Source organism: Aedes aegypti, chromosome 3 (genome assembly GCF_002204515.2).
Source record: "Aedes aegypti strain LVP_AGWG chromosome 3, AaegL5.0 Primary Assembly, whole genome shotgun sequence".
In the NCBI taxonomy this organism is placed as follows: domain Eukaryota; kingdom Metazoa; phylum Arthropoda; class Insecta; order Diptera; family Culicidae; genus Aedes; species Aedes aegypti.
The window spans coordinates 125,952,095-125,970,108 of NC_035109.1; positions in this window are offsets into that span (position 1 = coordinate 125,952,095).

The following is an 18,014-nucleotide window of genomic DNA, read 5'->3' on the forward strand; positions in this document are numbered from 1 at the left end:
AAACATTCTTTAACGCAAAAAACTTCACAACACACAATTCGACAATAGTTACGACAAACAATGTTCATTTACTGCAACTAATATTGATATTTGTGCTCCATTACGAATGAATAAAATCGTGTGATACGATGATCAATTTCACCCTTCTGATCAATTACACCCGATTTTACGGTACTTATGTTTAAGGATATGTGATATTTCAAATGTTTATATTAAATAGCGTTAGTAACAAAATTCAACTGAAATTCAATGAACCAAATTTAATATTTTTTATTTCGTTTTGCTTAGGTAAAATGGAAATATTTCGCTGATTTTATTTAGCAACATACGAGATGTTACGGATTGTCGCGAAATATTTACACTAAATAAGGTATATATTTTCTTATAATTATTTTTTGAAATATTTTCATAAATTTCCTACGAGCTTATAAGCGCTTAAATAAAAATGTCAAATCTGTGTTAATTTTAAACTAGATTTGCACATCATAAGATGGGTGGTAAAAGACTGGACAATGCGTACTTCGCGTACCTGCAGGTATAAAATAGACCCCATTTGTGGTCCTTAGCCTCTTGTCCAGTAACTCTTATCCCTACCTCCCCGTGGTGCCACCTGGGGTACGAGTAACCGTAGGGAAGATCTGGTAACCAACCCTGGTGGGACCTTGGTCGTATGCTGACAGGGAAGGGGGCTCCTCTCTTCTGAGGGTGTAGCTTATCAGAGCGTCTGTTCCCCATGTTAGGGATGGCTCAAAACAGCGTCTGTTCTCCATGTTAGGAGCGACTGATCATCGTCCTAGTGCCAGCGTGGGACTCTAAAAAGTGCTGTGCACGATGATCCTCTGGCGAGACAGGGGGTTGGTGCAGGCATTACAAGCTAGCCGTAAAAATCATCAGTACAGGAAGCATATAATGTAAATTCGTACCGGAACAATCGGCATAGACCCAGGCATCGAAAACGGACTGGTAACTCGGATCATGGAACTGTAAGTCTCTCAATTTCTTGGGAAGTACCCGCATTCTTTCCGAATTATTAAGGGTCCGCAAGTTCGACATCGTAGCGCTGCAGGAGGTTTGCTGGAAAGGGTCGACGGTACATACGTATAGGGATAGTTATACCATCTACCAGAGCTGCGGCAACAGACTTGAGGGTCACAGCTTTTATCGTGATGGGCGAAATGCAGAGGCGCGTGATTGGGTGGTGGCCAATCGACATGTGCAAGTTGAGGATCAAAGACCGTTTCTTCAATATCAGCATAATCAACGTGCACAGCCCTCACCTAGCAAGAGACGATGACGATAAGGAAGCTTTCCACGCGCAGCTGGAACGTGAATACGACGGCTGAAGCCATGATGTCAAAATCGTTATCGGAGATCTCAACGCTCAGGTTGGCCAGGAGGAGGAATTTATATTATAGGGATAGTTTAGCCCGATTGGAGGGAAGTTTAGCGCTCACCAGCTTACGAACGAAAACGGCTTTAGACTGATTGATTTCGCCGCCTCCAAAAACATGGCCATACGTAGTACCTAATTCCAACACAGCCTCCCGTATCGGTACACCTGGAGATCACCCCAACAGACTGAATCGCAAATCGACCACGTTTTGATTGATGGAAGGCACTTCTCGGACATTATCGATGTCAGAACCTATCACGGCGCAAACATCGATTCGGACCACTACCTTGTGACGGTTAAAATACGCCAACGACTCTTCGTTGTGAACAACATTCGGTACTAACGCCCGCCACGGTACAATCTGGAACGACTCAAGCTACCCGAAGTCGCAACTGATTACGCGCAAAGCCTTGAAGCAGCGTTGCCGGAAGAGGGAGAACTCACCGAAACCCTTCTTGAGGACTGCTGAAGTAGTCTCAAAGCAGCCATTAACAACGCAGCGGAAGGTGCCATTGGGTTCGTGGAAGCAAATCGACGGAACGGTTGGTTCGACGAGGAGTGTCAGACGGTTTTGGACGAGAAAAATGCAACGCGGGCGATGATGCGGCAGCAAGGCACCCGTCAAAACGTGGAACGATATAAACAGAAGCGAAGACAGCAAACCTATCTATTCCGGGATAAAAAGCGCGGCCTGGAAGAGTTGGAGTGCGAAGAGATGGAGTAGCTGTATCGTTCTCAAGAAACGCGTAAGTTCTACAAGAAACTCAATGCACACTGGGCCAGGAGCAGAATATAGCCAGACAAAACCTCTAGCGCTTTAGAAGTGCATTTTTTCGGGTTGGTGTCAAAGGAGACTTATCTTGAATTTCTTTGTTCTTCAATTTGATGATAAAAGTTAGTTGGAAATTTCGCCGCATTGGTGGCGCTGCGATGCAAACTTTTTTATTTTGCGTCCTAGAGCTTTCGCGTCTTCGGTAATATTTTAGAACGTGTAAAAATACGACAAATTGTTGAAGACACCAAAGTTCTAGGACTTCAAATAACAAAGTTATGGTAAAAAATGTGTAAATCACTTAAATTTTACGTTTTTTCTACTTTTTACGTCAAAATCGTAAAATGTTTCATTTTAAAAACCATGCATCGCTTAATTACGATAACATGCATATTAATTATCCCTGTTTTGGGCAATTTTTTGATGAAAATTTAGTGCGTATTTTTCTGAAAATTTAAGTTTACGGCTGGTGTAAAGTATGCTTGTCATAAAAGTATCAATATTTTGTGTTTTAGCCAGCGAACTTTTGCCCCACACTAGATTCGAACTCTTGCCCCACCGGTGGGGCAAAAGTTCGTTCAAGACAATCAATTTTGAAACTGTTATAACTAAAAATGGGTAAATATTTTGACACAAGTTTGTTGAGCAAAATTATATCCAACATGTTGAAGGTTCACTGTATGGTTTTTGTTTTGTTTCAATTGCTATTGTTTTCCTGTAAACTTTGATTATACCACTAAGGTCGAACTTTTGCCCCACCTTAATCTACAGCAGGAGGAATGGCTTCATCAGTACGGCGGATGAGGGAGACGTGCCAACTCCCACTATAGGTGAAGTTACCGATGCTATCAAACAGCTCAAGAACAACATAGCAGTTGGGAAGGGTGGTATTGGAGCAGAACTTATTTAAATGGGCCCGGACAGGATGGATACTATTCTGCACCGATTGATAGCAAGGATCTGGGATACAGAACAGTTACTGAAGGAGTGGAAAGAGGAAGTAATATACCCAATATAGAAAAAGATTGAAAAGTTGGAATGTGAGAACTATCGAGCGATCACCATTCTTAATGCAGTCTATAAAATACAATACCAGACCATCTTCTGCCGTCTATCAAGCAGATTTGGGGGAAGTTATCAAGCCGGTTTCGTGGCCAAGCGATCGACAACAGACCAAAGCTTTATGTCGGCGGCAGATCCTCCAAAAGTTTGGCGAATATCAAGTCCCTATGCACCACCTATTCTTCAATTTCTAAGCAGCCTATGGTACCATCGACCGCGAAGAGCTAAGGAAAATTATTGACGAGAATGGTTTTCTCAGGAAACTGACTAGACCGATCAAGGCAACAATGGATAGTGTTGTGTGAAGATACCGTTTGAAACACGCAAAGGACTTCGACATAGCGATGGTTATTCCTGCCCATTGGCGTAGCTAGGATTTTTTTCTGGAGGGGGCCTAGGGGGGGCCTAGCAAATAATTGTTTTACAGAGGTAATGTTGGTCGCAATAATCACGATTTTCACAAATTTCGTAGTTTTAACAGATTTGTATTGGTTTTATTTATTTGTTGTTTTGTGTCATTTTGCGGCACATCAGTGATTTCAATTATTGCTACCAAAAATATTCATTCTTTTTGTAGTCCAGACAAAAATCCTTCAAGATTTCTAGCAAAAAAAACTCACAAAGAATGTCCTTGGTGATACTTCCACGAACTTTTCAGGTATTAAACCATGTGCTTCGAAAAGAATCCTCTGAGAATTCATACGGGAATTTCTTTATGAATTATTTCCGTAATTTTTAGTGCTTTCTCCAAGAACTCCTTTTCACGGAGTTCGTCCTGGGATTCCCACGGGAAATTATTCCTTTTAATCTCACCAGAAAATTTTTCAAAGAATTTTAATCGAATACCTTAAAAGATCTCTTAAAGAACTCCGCCAGAGAATGTATTAAAAACTACTTTAATCATTCCTCCTAAAAGGCCCTCTACGTACTCATTACATATAAATTTTAATTGTTAGTTTAAGGTAGCCTCCAGTTGCTCATTAATAATTTGTTAAGGATTCTAAGAAATTACTGAAGATTGCTCCAAAAAATAGTACAAAAAATTCTAGGAGTCTCACCAAACATGTCTTCAACATCACCAAGCAAGGATTCATTCAACGGAAAGTTTGCCAATAGTATTTCCAAATTTGCTTTTGAAGCTCTCTTAAAGTTTACCTACAGGATTATTTGAAATAAAAAAAAGCAAAAATAATCAACACTGCAAAAAATTAAATGACTTTCAGATGTTACTGTAAGGATTCCTCTTAATATAAAAAAAGAATAATGAGCAATTAAAAAGAATTCAATTGGAAAATTGTTATTCATGATTTCTCAGAGAAGTTTCCTGCATATCTATATCTGTATTTTTTATAGATAATTACACAGCGTAACAAAAATGACCTTTATGCGTGCCTCAAGGATCAAGTTATGTGTCGCTAGTAGATTTGGGGTCGCTGAATCTGACGTCGATCTCAGAAATGTCCCTGCACGTCACATTTTTCAACTACAGGTTGCCAAAGTTGTACTCAAAATTGGTTTAATTGATGTTTACAAGATTGATGTTTACAAGTTCCGTAGTGCTATTTTTTAGATTTCTCTAAAATCAATGAGCTACATCTCACATTCCTTCAAAACTCTCTCAAAATATTTATTTTTTTATATGCTCATCTAAGAAATGTTTAAAGAATTTAAACATTCCTATAAAGTTCCTATCGGAATACGTTCAACTGCTTTTCAAAAACTCTTCTGAGAAAATACTTTCCCGAGGAATTTGGTCCGGAATTTCTAAGAGAATTATATTGTTGTTTCCTTAAGCTTCATCCGAAAAATTCACCAGAGATTCATCCAAGTATTTTCCAGAGATTTTTGTCTTTAAACCGCACTAATGATTCTTTTGGGAATTTTTTGAAGAATTTTTTAACCAGATCTATCATGATTTTGCAATTAATACTTGAACTCCTCGAAACAAATTTTCAGAAAATCCATATAGTATTCCTTCAAGTCCTAGAAATAACTTTTTTTTTGGCGAATGCTCAATTTTTTGTTTTAAAACTACTTCAGGAATATCTTAATATTTTTTTCGCAATTTGAAATTTCCTCTACGATTCACATTATAACAGATTTCTAGAGAAACACATGCAAAAATGGTTTGAAAGAACTTTGCTGGTATTTTTTGATTATTGGCTGCTGCTGAATATAATTCGGAAAAAAAATACTAAATTCTTGACGTAAAATTCAAGAAATAAACCGTAGAATTTTTCTGAAACTTGTGGACAATGTGACAATGTACAATGTAGAAAAGCTTAAGTGGTCCTTGTTTGTAGGATTTACTACAAGAAATTCTTATCATTTTTTCTACTTCTTTTATAATATAAAATGAGTGGCATTTAAACGGATAGATTTTTCACTGAATGTAACTAAAATATTCGATAATATATTGTATGAACTCCGAAGTTTCATGAGACTATGGTGGACATATTGATGTAGAACTCATTTTTGCTCCCTTAGAAATTCCAAACAAACTTTTTTGAAGAGTCTATTATAGATTATTTTGTAATACTGCCGAAAATATTGCCGGTATTTTTCAAGAACATTACCTAAGATGTATAGTGGTAAATTTCGTAATATAAGATTTGAATGAATTTAAATCTTAGGGGAAACACATTACTTTGAAACTTTGTTGAGGGACTTTCGGAAATCAGGAACCATGCGTATAAGAATTCTGAAATTATTCAAAACTATAATTTGCCTTATTTTAGATGTTTTAAAATGTTGCTTTTTTGAGTTTATGTACCAAATATTTCAGAGCGTCATGCAAAGAGTTGTGTTTGATCCTTCGACCTTGACGCTTGCTCCTGCGGGAGCCGGCGATGAGGGCAGGATCAAACATGTCGCGCATCGGTCGAGTAAAGTGAAAAAGTGCCGCGTTCGATAAGTTCTTTTTGATCTTTCGACGTTGACATTTGCTCCTGGGCAGTGCGTCAAGAAAGCCCGATCAGTCGTCAGTTGCTTTCCCTCTCGGGTCGCGCGCCTATTTTCTCTGTGTATTTTTATATAGCCGAGCAAACGAGTGAAGCTGAAAGTGGATTGTTGCTGCTCAAGGATGACGTATCAATTGGTGAGCTCGTTTCATGCTACTATTTCTAATCTATAAAATATGTAAGATTATATTATTATATTATATTATATTATATTAATCGTTACAACGGTGAGACGTAAATATGATTTTTCAACAAACTATGAAAGGTTCGTCACTGTGAGTGTCGACATAAACTCTGATTCATAAATTATTTACGTCCAATATTTTTTTTCTCAAAACACCTTTTTCCTTTTACTTTTATTTTTGTAATTAAAAAAAAATTTTGAATGGTTCGACACTACGAGTGTAGACTTGCGAAAGGTTCACTTTATTTAACAAACTTTGAATGGTTTGTCACATCAAGTGTCGGCATAATTTTTCTCTACATAGATATTGTTCATACCAAATGAAAATATTATATTTACATATAAGCATATTTATAGCTCACAAATAATTATTTATTATGGTCTAATCGCTTATCAAAGTGAATCCTGTGACCCAACGATCCTCCCCATTAACAAACATCCTTCCCAGTAACCTTTGTGGAGATGCAGAGGCAAACACGGTCTCCTAATAGCAAAGGTTACACACTAACATTCCTTCCCCAATCCCACCTGACTGCAAGGACGTGGCCGGCGCCGTTATTGACCATGTATAAATAGAGGCACTGAATTATGCACACTGAAGAAGATTATGGCCAATCCCAGCCGATCTTCTAGTTGATTCTTTGTGCATTTTCACTGACCTCGGTCAATCACGGAATAGCAACCATTGATATGTGTAGTCATTCTACAGCTAAGCTAAGCAAATACTTCAGAGCGTCATGCAAAGGAAGGAGAAACAACAAAATGTTGAAACAGGTGGAACAATAGATGGCCAATGGTACAATGAAAGATAATTTAAAATATTTTCTTCAGAGGTTAATTACAGGATAGTTAAATCCTCTCTAATGAATTTACAAATAAAAAAAAAATGTCAAGAAAGTCCATCAGGATCTTCTATAGAAATTATTCTTGAAATCTATGCTACCTTGACTTCTGGTTTCAGCAGGCATGCCCACCTTTTTGGCTCTTTTTCGACATAAATGGTTGCGTTCGCAAAATTAGATCGATATGAACAAAATTAGTCTCAAATGAAAGATTGGTTGAATATTTGTCTAATCCATGCTGCAAATTTTAAATTTATATCAACCTCTTTGATACCGATGCAATTAAGTTCAAAAAATGATCCAAATGTTTGCCTTAGCTTGCATAGCTATCGAATAGTTTGATATAAATTCAGAATTATCGGCATGGATTGAACAGATATACTATCAAGCTTTCATTTGAGACTAATTTTGTTCATATCGGTCTATTCTTGCGAACGCACTAACAATTTATGTCGAAAAAGAGTCAAAAAGGTAGGGCAGGCCTGCTCAATCTGTAGAGCGCTATGCTAATTTTGGATGCAAAAGTTTTACTGGGGGTTTTCAATAAATTTCCTCTTAAGATTCGAAGGCAAAAGGCATTTTAAAAACAATTTTGTTTCCAATTCATGATATGCCGGGGATTTAAAGCAAAATTGAAATAATTTTTTTTTTTCGAGAAAACTGTTTGAAGAAATTCAATGAAAATTTCTAATAGAACTTTCATTGAACAATCTCAGTATTTGATTTGACAGAATCAATGTTTTTTTGCAGGAATTGCGAGAAAAACTGAACATTAACAAAATAAACTACCACTTTTGAGGTAAATCCGGGAACATTCTCCGTAATCAATTTACGAACAAAGTAGACATAGAAGGAATGCTTGTCCACCAGGAGGATTTTGCTTTGAAACAAGTCCTTCAATATTATTTGATAAATTTTCAAGAGATTTGCAAACATTCTGAAGCCACCCCTCAATATTTTTTGAAAAAATTTATTATGCTTAAATTTTATAAAAAATATCGAAACGTTTTTTGGAAAATATTTGCTTCAAATCTGTTGGAAAACTTTAATAAGTTTTCTTGGACAAGTATAGTTTAAGCAATACATATCTTCTTCTTTTCTGGCGTTACGTCCTCACTAGGACAGAGCCTGCTTCTCAGCTTAGTGTTGTTATGAGCACTTTCACAGTTATTAACTGAGAGCTTACTATTCCAATGACCAATTTTTGCATGCGTATATCGTGTGGCAGGTACGAAGATACTCTATGCCCTGGGAAGTCGAGAAAATTTCCAACCCGAAAAGATCCTCGACCGGTGGGATTCGGACCCACGACCCTCAGCTTGGTCTTGCTGAATAGCTGCGCGTTTACCGCTACGGCCATTTGGTCCCCTCATATATTCATACTAAAATACTTAAAAATAAATCAAAATCCAGAAGAGAATTGATTGCTGAAATAAAATGCTATGGTCGATTTTGTTACATTATTTCACAGCAGCCGGACGGTTAAGCTTTCGGAGGTCGCGCGGTTCACCGAAGTCAGAACCGCCACGCTGATGCTATGTAAGACAAGCGAGGTTCCCTCACTATAGTTGTACAACATAGAATAAACTACTGAAGAGATTTTTGTCAATAAATAGAGTCATGTACATTGATTCGGAAGATTTTACTTCATGTCTAGTTGCTTTTTTTTTTTAATTGTAATTTTTTATTATCATGAAAAATTCTGGGGGGGGCCTAGATGATTCTGGAGGGGGCCAGGCCCCCCTGGCCCCCCCTGTTCCTACGCCAATGTCCTGCCTCCTGTTAAATACTGCGCTAGAAGGTGTTATGAAACGACTGTGCTGCAAAATACGGGCTACGATCTTCGACAAATCCAACCAGTTTAACTTTTTTTATTTTTTTTATTTCTTTATTAGAATCATTCCAAACATTACATTCATTATTTCTTATATCTAGGTGTTCTGTGTTATTAGACAACACTATCATCCTAATTTGATAAAACAAATCTAAGATTTTATTAACATTTTGTTAATAACATATTACATTTCATTTGCCGTAGCAGTTCAGATTTTTTACAGGTGAGTTGATTTCAACTGCTTATAAGAGAAAAAAAGTTTCTAATTCACTTAACCTAACTTAACCTAAACATATAACGCATCAATCGTGGCAATAGAAGATTGCACAGTGGTCCAGGAATCAGTTTTACGCGGAAAGATGAATTTTGAGCTTTAGAATGAAACATTAGACAAAAACGGTCTTCTACAAAGTTGTTTGTATTAGTAAGGTCCTTTGTTTGGTGTTATTGAAAATTAGGGTGGACCACATTTTCATAGAAATTGTGTAACTAACTTTCTTATTTGTAGAAATTATACTATACATGCTTCAGCAAAGTTGTAGACCATTCAATTTCAAGCAACTTTGCCAAAAAAAGTTTTTTTATATCTCTAAAATTGACCGATTTAGAGCTATTTTCCTACGGTGACATAGGGTGGTCCGACCAAAATTGGTTTTCTGGCTCTAGAGTTTTCAATTCAAATTTCTCATCAAAGGAGTCTATGAAACACTTTTAGAGCTTGGAAAAATGCGCAGTTTGGCGAGTGAAGAAACTGGTTATCTCTTTCCGTATGGGAGTTATTGTTGTTTTTCTCTCAAAAACATGCCTATTTTGATTGTGAATATTTTTGATTGGGGCAAACATAAAAAATATCTTTTGACGGCATTCAAAAGACAAAATAAAATTGTAAATTATATCAAAAAATTACAAATGTGTTATTTTTGTAAGTCTAATAAAATGCCCTTAAGAACAAATGATTTTAAGCAGAAAAACTTTAATAACTTTTGAACTGAAAAAGATATCATCAATCTTTTTGCATGAAAATTTGCGTTTTGTTAAGTTCTAAAAGTCGTTCATAGACCGCTTTTACGAGAAATCCGAAATAAGAAAGGTAGGGCTCTAAAACTATTTTGAAGATTTTCATAGTATGTATTTCTTTATTATTTTGCATTTTGAGCATGAAAATAAAATTTTAGACAAAAATGATCTTCTACAAAATTGTTTATAAAAATTTAGGCTTTCATACTGAGTCACTCAAAACTAGGGTGGTCCACAATTTCACACAAATCATATAATCAACTTTTTTATTTGCAAAAATACTGGTATATACTCTTAGGCAAAGCGGTAGAACTTGGAATTTTGACCAACTTTGCCAAAAAAAGTTTTTCTGTAGCTCAAAATTTGACCAATCTAGAGCATTTTTTCCTAATCATCAAAGGGTGGTCCAACAAAAATCAGTTTTTCAATTCTAGTGTTTTTAATATTAGTTTCTCGTCAAAGTCATCTATGAACGACTTTTAGAACTTAACAAAACGCAAATTTTCATGCAAAAATATTGCTGATATCTATTTTAGTTCAAAAGTTATTAAAGTTTTTGTGATAAAAAATATTTGATTTTCAAGGTGTTTTATTAGAGTTACAAAAATAACACATCTGTAATTTTTTAATATAATTTACAATTTTTTTTTGTCTTTTGAATGCCGTCAAAAGATATTTTTTATGTTTGCCCCAATCAGAAATATTCACAATCGAAGTAGGCATGTTTTTGAGAGAAAAACAATAATAACTCCCAAACGGAAAGAGATAGCGAGTTTCTTCACTCACCAAACTACGCATTTTTCAAAGCTCTAAAAGTGTTTCATAGACTACTTTGATGAGAAATTTGAATTGAAAACTCTAGAGCCAGAAAACCAATTTTGTTCGGACCACCCTATGTCACCGTAGTAAAATAGCTCTAAATCGGTCAATTTAAGAGATATAAAAAAACTTTTTTTGGCAAAGTTGCTTGAAATTGAATGGTCTACAACTTTGCTGAAGCATGTATAGTATAATTTCTACAAATAAGAAAGTTAGTTACACAATTTCTATGAAGATGTGGTCCACCCTAATTTTAAATAACACCAAACAAAGGACCTTACTAATACAAACAACTTTGTAGAAGACCGTTTTTGTCTAATGTTTCATTCTAAAGCTCAAAATGCATCTTTCCGCGTAAAACTGATTCCTGGACCATAGTGGATTGTAACGATTTTTGCCTGAAATTATTGATTATTTTATTTGACATTTGTTCCAATGTTTCAACATTGGATATTCTATGTAACTCATTGGTACTATACCAGGGAGGAAGCCTCAGAATCATTTTCAAAATTTTATTTTGAATTCTCTGGAGAGCTTTCTTCCTGGTATTACAACAGCTAGTCCATATTGGTACAGCATACAACATGGCTGGCCTGAAAATTTGTTTGAATATCAAAAGCTTGTTCTTAAGACAAAGTTTTGATTTTCTTTTAATAAGGGGATAGAGACATTTTACATATTTGTTACATTTGGCTCGAATGCCCTCAATGTGATTTTTGAAAGTTGTTGCGACGCGTTTTGGACCAGCCTAATAAATGAACCGGTCTAGTCGCGAGCATAACCGCAACATGACAGTTCACATAGTAGTAGTGGTAGGTTAAGGAGAGAGATGGCGAACAAACCGGTCGATGTTGTGGATGGTAGAGGTAAATAAACAGCATAAGTAAATAGAAAAATTTCGCCATTTCAAAACGGAGTAAAAAGTTGATTGTTTCGTTAGAGAAGTTTATTTGCTTAAATTATACATTTGAAGAGTGATAAAACTGTGTTTGAGCAGGATAAATCGTCGGTTAGAGTGCCATTTAGATCCGTGAGTACGACCTGAAAAGTAATTGATAGAAGGAATGAGAAATCAAATGAAAATTTATTATACTTTCCTGCAGGCTCGGTGAAATCAAATATTATTCACAACGGAAAACCGTGATAATACTACCGTTTGTGTAGTCTAGACTGTAAGTAACATTTAAAATCAATGAATATTATGGTTAGTGTTGAATTGTGACAATATTTAACAGCAAAACACCGATAGAAATCCACTGAAACTATTAGGGTAGTTGGACACCAATACCACGGATCGGAAGAAATCGAACGGCAAGACGAAACCAATTTATTGTGAGTAGATGTAGATTAGATAAGTTGAAAATAATTAATTGAAATTTAATAAATTATAGTTTGAGCGTTGCTGAAAACCAGTCAGCTGCTTTTGGAAAATTTTGGTTTCCCTTCGGGAACAAAAGTTAAATTCTTATCTAGCATGAGCCCTAGATACTTAACTTCATCTGACCAATTTATTGGAACCCCTCTCATCGTGACAACATGTCTACTTGAAGGTTTCAAATAAAGAGCTTTTGGTTTATGTGGGAATATTATTGGTTGAGCTTTGGAAGCATTAGGAGAAATCTTCCATTTTTGCAAGTATGAAGAAAAAATATCCAAACTTTTTTGCAATCGACTACAGATGACACGCAGGCTTCGTCCTTTGGCGTAGAGGCCGGTGTCATCCGCAAACAAAGATTTTTGACATCCCTGAGGTAACTCAGGTGAGTCAGATGTGAAAATATTGTATAATCTGGGTCCCAAAATGCTACCTTGGGGAACACCAGCTCTTACAGGAAGTCTTTCAGATCTGGAGTTCTGATAATTAACCTGAAGTGTACGATTTGACAGATAACTTTGAATTATTCTAACAATGTTTGTTGGAAAATTGAAGTTTTTTAATTTTACAATCAAACCTTCATGCCAAACACTGTCGAATGCTTTTTCTATGCCTAGAAGTGCAAGACCAGTAGAATAGCCTTCAGATTTGTTGGAACGGATCAAATTTGTTACACGTAAAAGTTGATGAGTGGTCGAATGTCCATTCGTGGATGTGGGCCATCATTCTGTTCAAAATAACATTTTCAAAAAGTTTACTGATGGAGGAAAGCAAACTGATTGGACGATAGCTAGAAGCTTCTGCAGGATTTTTGTCTGGTTTTAAGATTGGAACAACCTTAGCATTTTTCCATTTGTCAAGAAAATATGCTAATTGAAAACATTTGTTAAATATATCAACTAAAAATGATAAGCTACTTTCTGGAAGTTTCTTGATGAGGATGTAGAAAATTCCATCATCGCCAGGAGCTTTCATATTTTTGAATTTTTTAATAATAGTTCTCACTTCTTCCAAATCAGTCTCTCAGACGTTTTCGAAAACGTTCTCTTGATTGAGAATATTTTCGAACTCCTGAGTAACTTGATTTTCAATTGGACTAGTAAGTCCTAAATTAAAATTGTGCGCACTTTCAAACTGCATAGCAAGTTTTTGAGCTTTTTCGCAATCAGTTAGTACAACCAGTTTATCTGTTTCGCTGATGACGTGGAAATCGTCGGAAGAACGTTCCAGGTGGTTGCTGAACAGTATATCAGGCTGAAACGTGAAGCAGACGCGTGATGATCGACGGAGATGAGTTCGAATTTGTCTATCTCGGACCATTGGTAATGTCGGATAACAGCTGCAGTAGATACATTCGAAGACGTATCATTGCCGAAAGTCGTGCTTACTACGGACTTCACAAGACCTTGCGGTCTGGTAAACTTCACCTTCGTACTAAGTGTACCATGTACCAGACGATGATAAGACCGGTAGTCCTCTACGGGCATGATACGTGGACAATGCTTGACGAAGACCTGCAAGCGCTAGGAGTTCTTGAACGACGTAGGGAAGGGAAGGTCACGATGGTGTTACACGGGGTTTTCAACTGGACTATTTTTGTTAGATTCTACATGTCAATATATGAAAAACCCCAAAGCCTTTGGGGTGATGGACCAGTGGTATAGCCAGGAGGGGCTCTGAAAGGGACAATTTTGTACGAATATAATATTATTGAGTTAATTGAAAATTAGACAAAAAGATTTTTCTCAGTATTTATTATGATATAAGCGAACAGAATAAACATTAATATATGTTTATAATGTATTTTTTCATGCCAAAGGCGTAACTAGGATGCGTTTTTCTTGTCATTCTTTTCCAGCAAAACCAAGTTGATTTTGGTGTCAATATTCCGTTCACTTCATAGTATTTCAATATCTTTCATAGAACCCGAGATAAACTTAATGTTTTTTCAGTAGTGTAATAAGAAGAGCTTGGAAAGGGGCCAGTTGAATAATGAAGAATATATGGAGATACAAATAGTACTAACAAGATATACTGCCAAAAAAATCCTCCGAGGTCATAAATGGGACTGTTTTCCAGATTGCAAATATGTGTAGAATTGCAAAGGTCATTGAGATACGAACCAGTAGTGTAGCCAGTAAAGGCATAAATGTAAGCAAATTTAAGTGCATATTTTTTCAGATTTTTTTTAATTTTCCAAATATGTTAATAACTATAATTTCCTTGAATTATTAATAAGTGTAACAAAATAAGAGACAGCTGTATAATAATTGTTTCATATTATTAGTTACATATCTCTAATACTAGTATTTCACTAATATTTCAAAAATTACCTCACTTCCACAACACTTTTTGTAAATTTGTTTGCATCGTTTCACTGGTCTATATCTCTCTGTTCAGCTTCCTTTACATTTTCCCAAGTAGAATAAAATAGCCTCAGAATTCCAGGAATTGCTTTCGTTTTCTTCCCTTGTCTACCTATCCCCTAAATTGCTTTTTATACATTCTTTCTCTTGATATTTTTTTTTTTGAATAGAGAAGGTCACGATGGTGTAACATATGGTGTAAATTGACTATTTTTCAGAATTCTATAATCAGAAAGGGCTTCTGACTATGTCTGAACCAGACGATTATTAAAATCGAATGTACATCGGATTTTTTCTCGCTAGAGATCAGTATTTGGTCTATATTTTCATAATCGGAAGGTTTTAAAATATTCTATCGGTGAAATTTTTCCATACATTTTGTATGGGCGGAAATGCGTCGAAAACTTGATTTTCATGGGATTTAGTATGAAAAATAGCTAAAAAGTGGAAAAAATCAAAATTTCACCGATGGAATATTTTAAAACTTTCCGATTATGAAAATATAACTTGAATACTAAACTCTATCGAGAAAAAATCCGATGTACATTCGATTTTTATAACCATCTGGTTCAGAATGAAAAAAAAAAACATCAGAATATATTGAAGGAGCTTAATTAATAATATAAACAGGGGAAAACTAAGGGTAAGTTCCGAGGTTTTGACGAGCCTAGATTGTCCAATAATCTACTTGGGAAAATGCAAAGTATTCTTGAGAGAGATAATGACTAGTGTTCTAGTGTTAAGGTACAAATAATCAAGTATACTCTACATAAAAGTTGTGTCGAAAGAGCAAAAATTTGTAATATTCTGTTTGTTTAAGTGTTTTGTTGATATATTTTTTCCGACCTTAACACCCGAACATATAATTAGTTTGTTATAACTTAAATTAACAAGCATACAAACAGTCTACATTAGTTTCACAACAGGCCCAAAAAAAAAACATAAAAAATTGAAAAAAGGTAAAGTGGCAAAATTGTTTTCACATTGGACCCTTACTGGTTACACTACTGCTTTATTCTTGACAATAACTTTCTAATTGCACTATTGGAAAAAAATCATATCTTCTATGGAATGAATAAGAAAACCATGGATTGCAAAGAATATAGACAACGAAACAAATTTGGTTTTATTTGAATAATATTTCAAGAAAAACCCATAGTGGTTACGCCTATCGCATGAAAAAAACCATTATAAAAATACATTAATGTAAATTCTGTTCTTCACCATCACAACAAATTCTGAAAAAATCTTTTCGTCAAATTTTCAATTACCTCAATAATATTATATACACACAAAATTTCCCCTTTCAGAGCCCCTCCTGGCTACACCACTGGTCCATCACCCGAAAGGCTTTGGGGGTTTTTCATATTTCGACATGTAGAAGCTAACAAAAATAGTCCGGTTGGAAACCCCGTGTAACACCATCGTGACCTTCCCTTGTTAGGACGATCTTTGGCGGAGTATGTGAGAACGGCGTATGGAGGAGAAGAATGATCCCTGAACTTGCGCAACTCTACGGTGTACTCAGTATCCAGAAAGTCGCCAAAGCTGGAAGGGTACGATGGGTGGGGCACGTATCCGGCCGGTACAGAAAAAGCACAACGAGCTAGATGGTTTGACCAAGTGGAGCAGGATCTTGGAAGTGTGGGGCAATCGAGAAACTGGCAGCTGGCAGCCATGGACCTAGTTCAAAGACCTCAGTAACCCTTTGATAATCCATGAGTTTTTCTATCAGGAGTTTTTGAAATCATTTAAATACTCTACCCAAAAACTCGTTGTTTAACGAACTGTTTTGTCTATATCAGAACTTTATGTCTAGGTCAGATCTTCAAATCGTTCTCTCGAAATACTACGTAGCTTATTAATAGCCATCGACAAAACAATGTTAGTATATTTTGTAGACAATTCAGTGGAGGACACATGCATATGATTTTACAAACCCGAACGAATAATGGAGAAAAATATCTCAGATTTTGCAGATCTAATGAATAGCTTCCAGCTATTGGTCAGATTTTCCACGAGATTCACGAAACATTTGCATATTTTGTTTCAATTCGTCTTTATCAGTGCTAGGAATGCCGTGTATCGTTTTGTTTCGTATTGTCATGGAAAAATTGCATGTCGCATACCCTTACTAGGGAAGATGTACCGGTATTCGCCATGTACCAGTTATTCGCCATGTACCAGTTATTCGCCACCCAGGATTATATACCGTTTTACGATATATATGGTTGCCAATTGTTTAGTGTTCGCTAAATTGCTTTAAAATGAAATGGGAATATTCTTAGAAACCTCAAAATTCGCTCAGAAAATAATAGAAAAAAATTGTTTTCTTAAAATTGTTGCTCTTTTGTACCTTGTTTTGCCATGGTGTTCCTGATTCGCCACCCTTCATAAGACATCAACGTAGGTGGCGAATTCAGGAACCGAAATCAAAAACGTGGCGAATACTGGTGTAGTCCAGTATTCGCCACCTTAAGTTTTAATACAAAAACAAAGTTTCCTATTAGTTTTTATATTTTTTCTGCTGAGCATGGATTGAAAGCTTTCGTTTAACGTATTGAAAGTAATGTATAAACAACATTTTTCCTTAGGGTGGCCAAAACTGGTACACCTCCCCTACTATTATTGATCAAATGATACAAGTAATTATCTTGAATGATTCCTCAATGAAAGATAATGTTTGGTATTCATTACCTATTTGTGCTGTTTGAGCATCTTTAGAGTGACAAAAAAGCAAAACAACTCTCCCAAACTGACGCGAATAATCAACGTAACTTCATTCCAATGTCGTTGGGGTATCGACGCTATGATAATTGCAATAAAGTCGCGTAGGTCTAAGTGAGCAGTAAGCCGAAAGCTAGCTTGCTGGTTTTCAGCACAAGAAGCATGTAGCCATGTACTTTTTTTTGCCATATTCCACTTGCGTTGCACAATGGTCGGGCTCCATATAAAGGAGCGGTCAAAACTACCCAAACACTTTTTTGATATTTTTATGGTTTTTATCATTTTAAAATATACCTTATGTATTATATTATTATGATTCCTGATTGAAATTGAATTAAAATTTAAATTTCTTTGACTTTTATGACGTCGAACTGACAGAAGTCAAAAAATTGAAAAATGTAACAATAAAATAAAGTACAAAACTCATATTTAAGGAATGCAATATTTTCCCAAAGTTACGCACTATCTGAAAGCTTGTAGTTCAACACTTTTATCGAGCATGAGGATGGAAACAAATATTTGGTTGAAGCTTTAATATTGTTCAATATTACACTTTAGTAAATTTGATGATTTTGAACATGAAAAACAACTCTTGTCGCGTCATGTCGCCGCCATTTCGAATATTGCCCTTTAAAATGCATCCTTAGATCTTACAAAAAACGT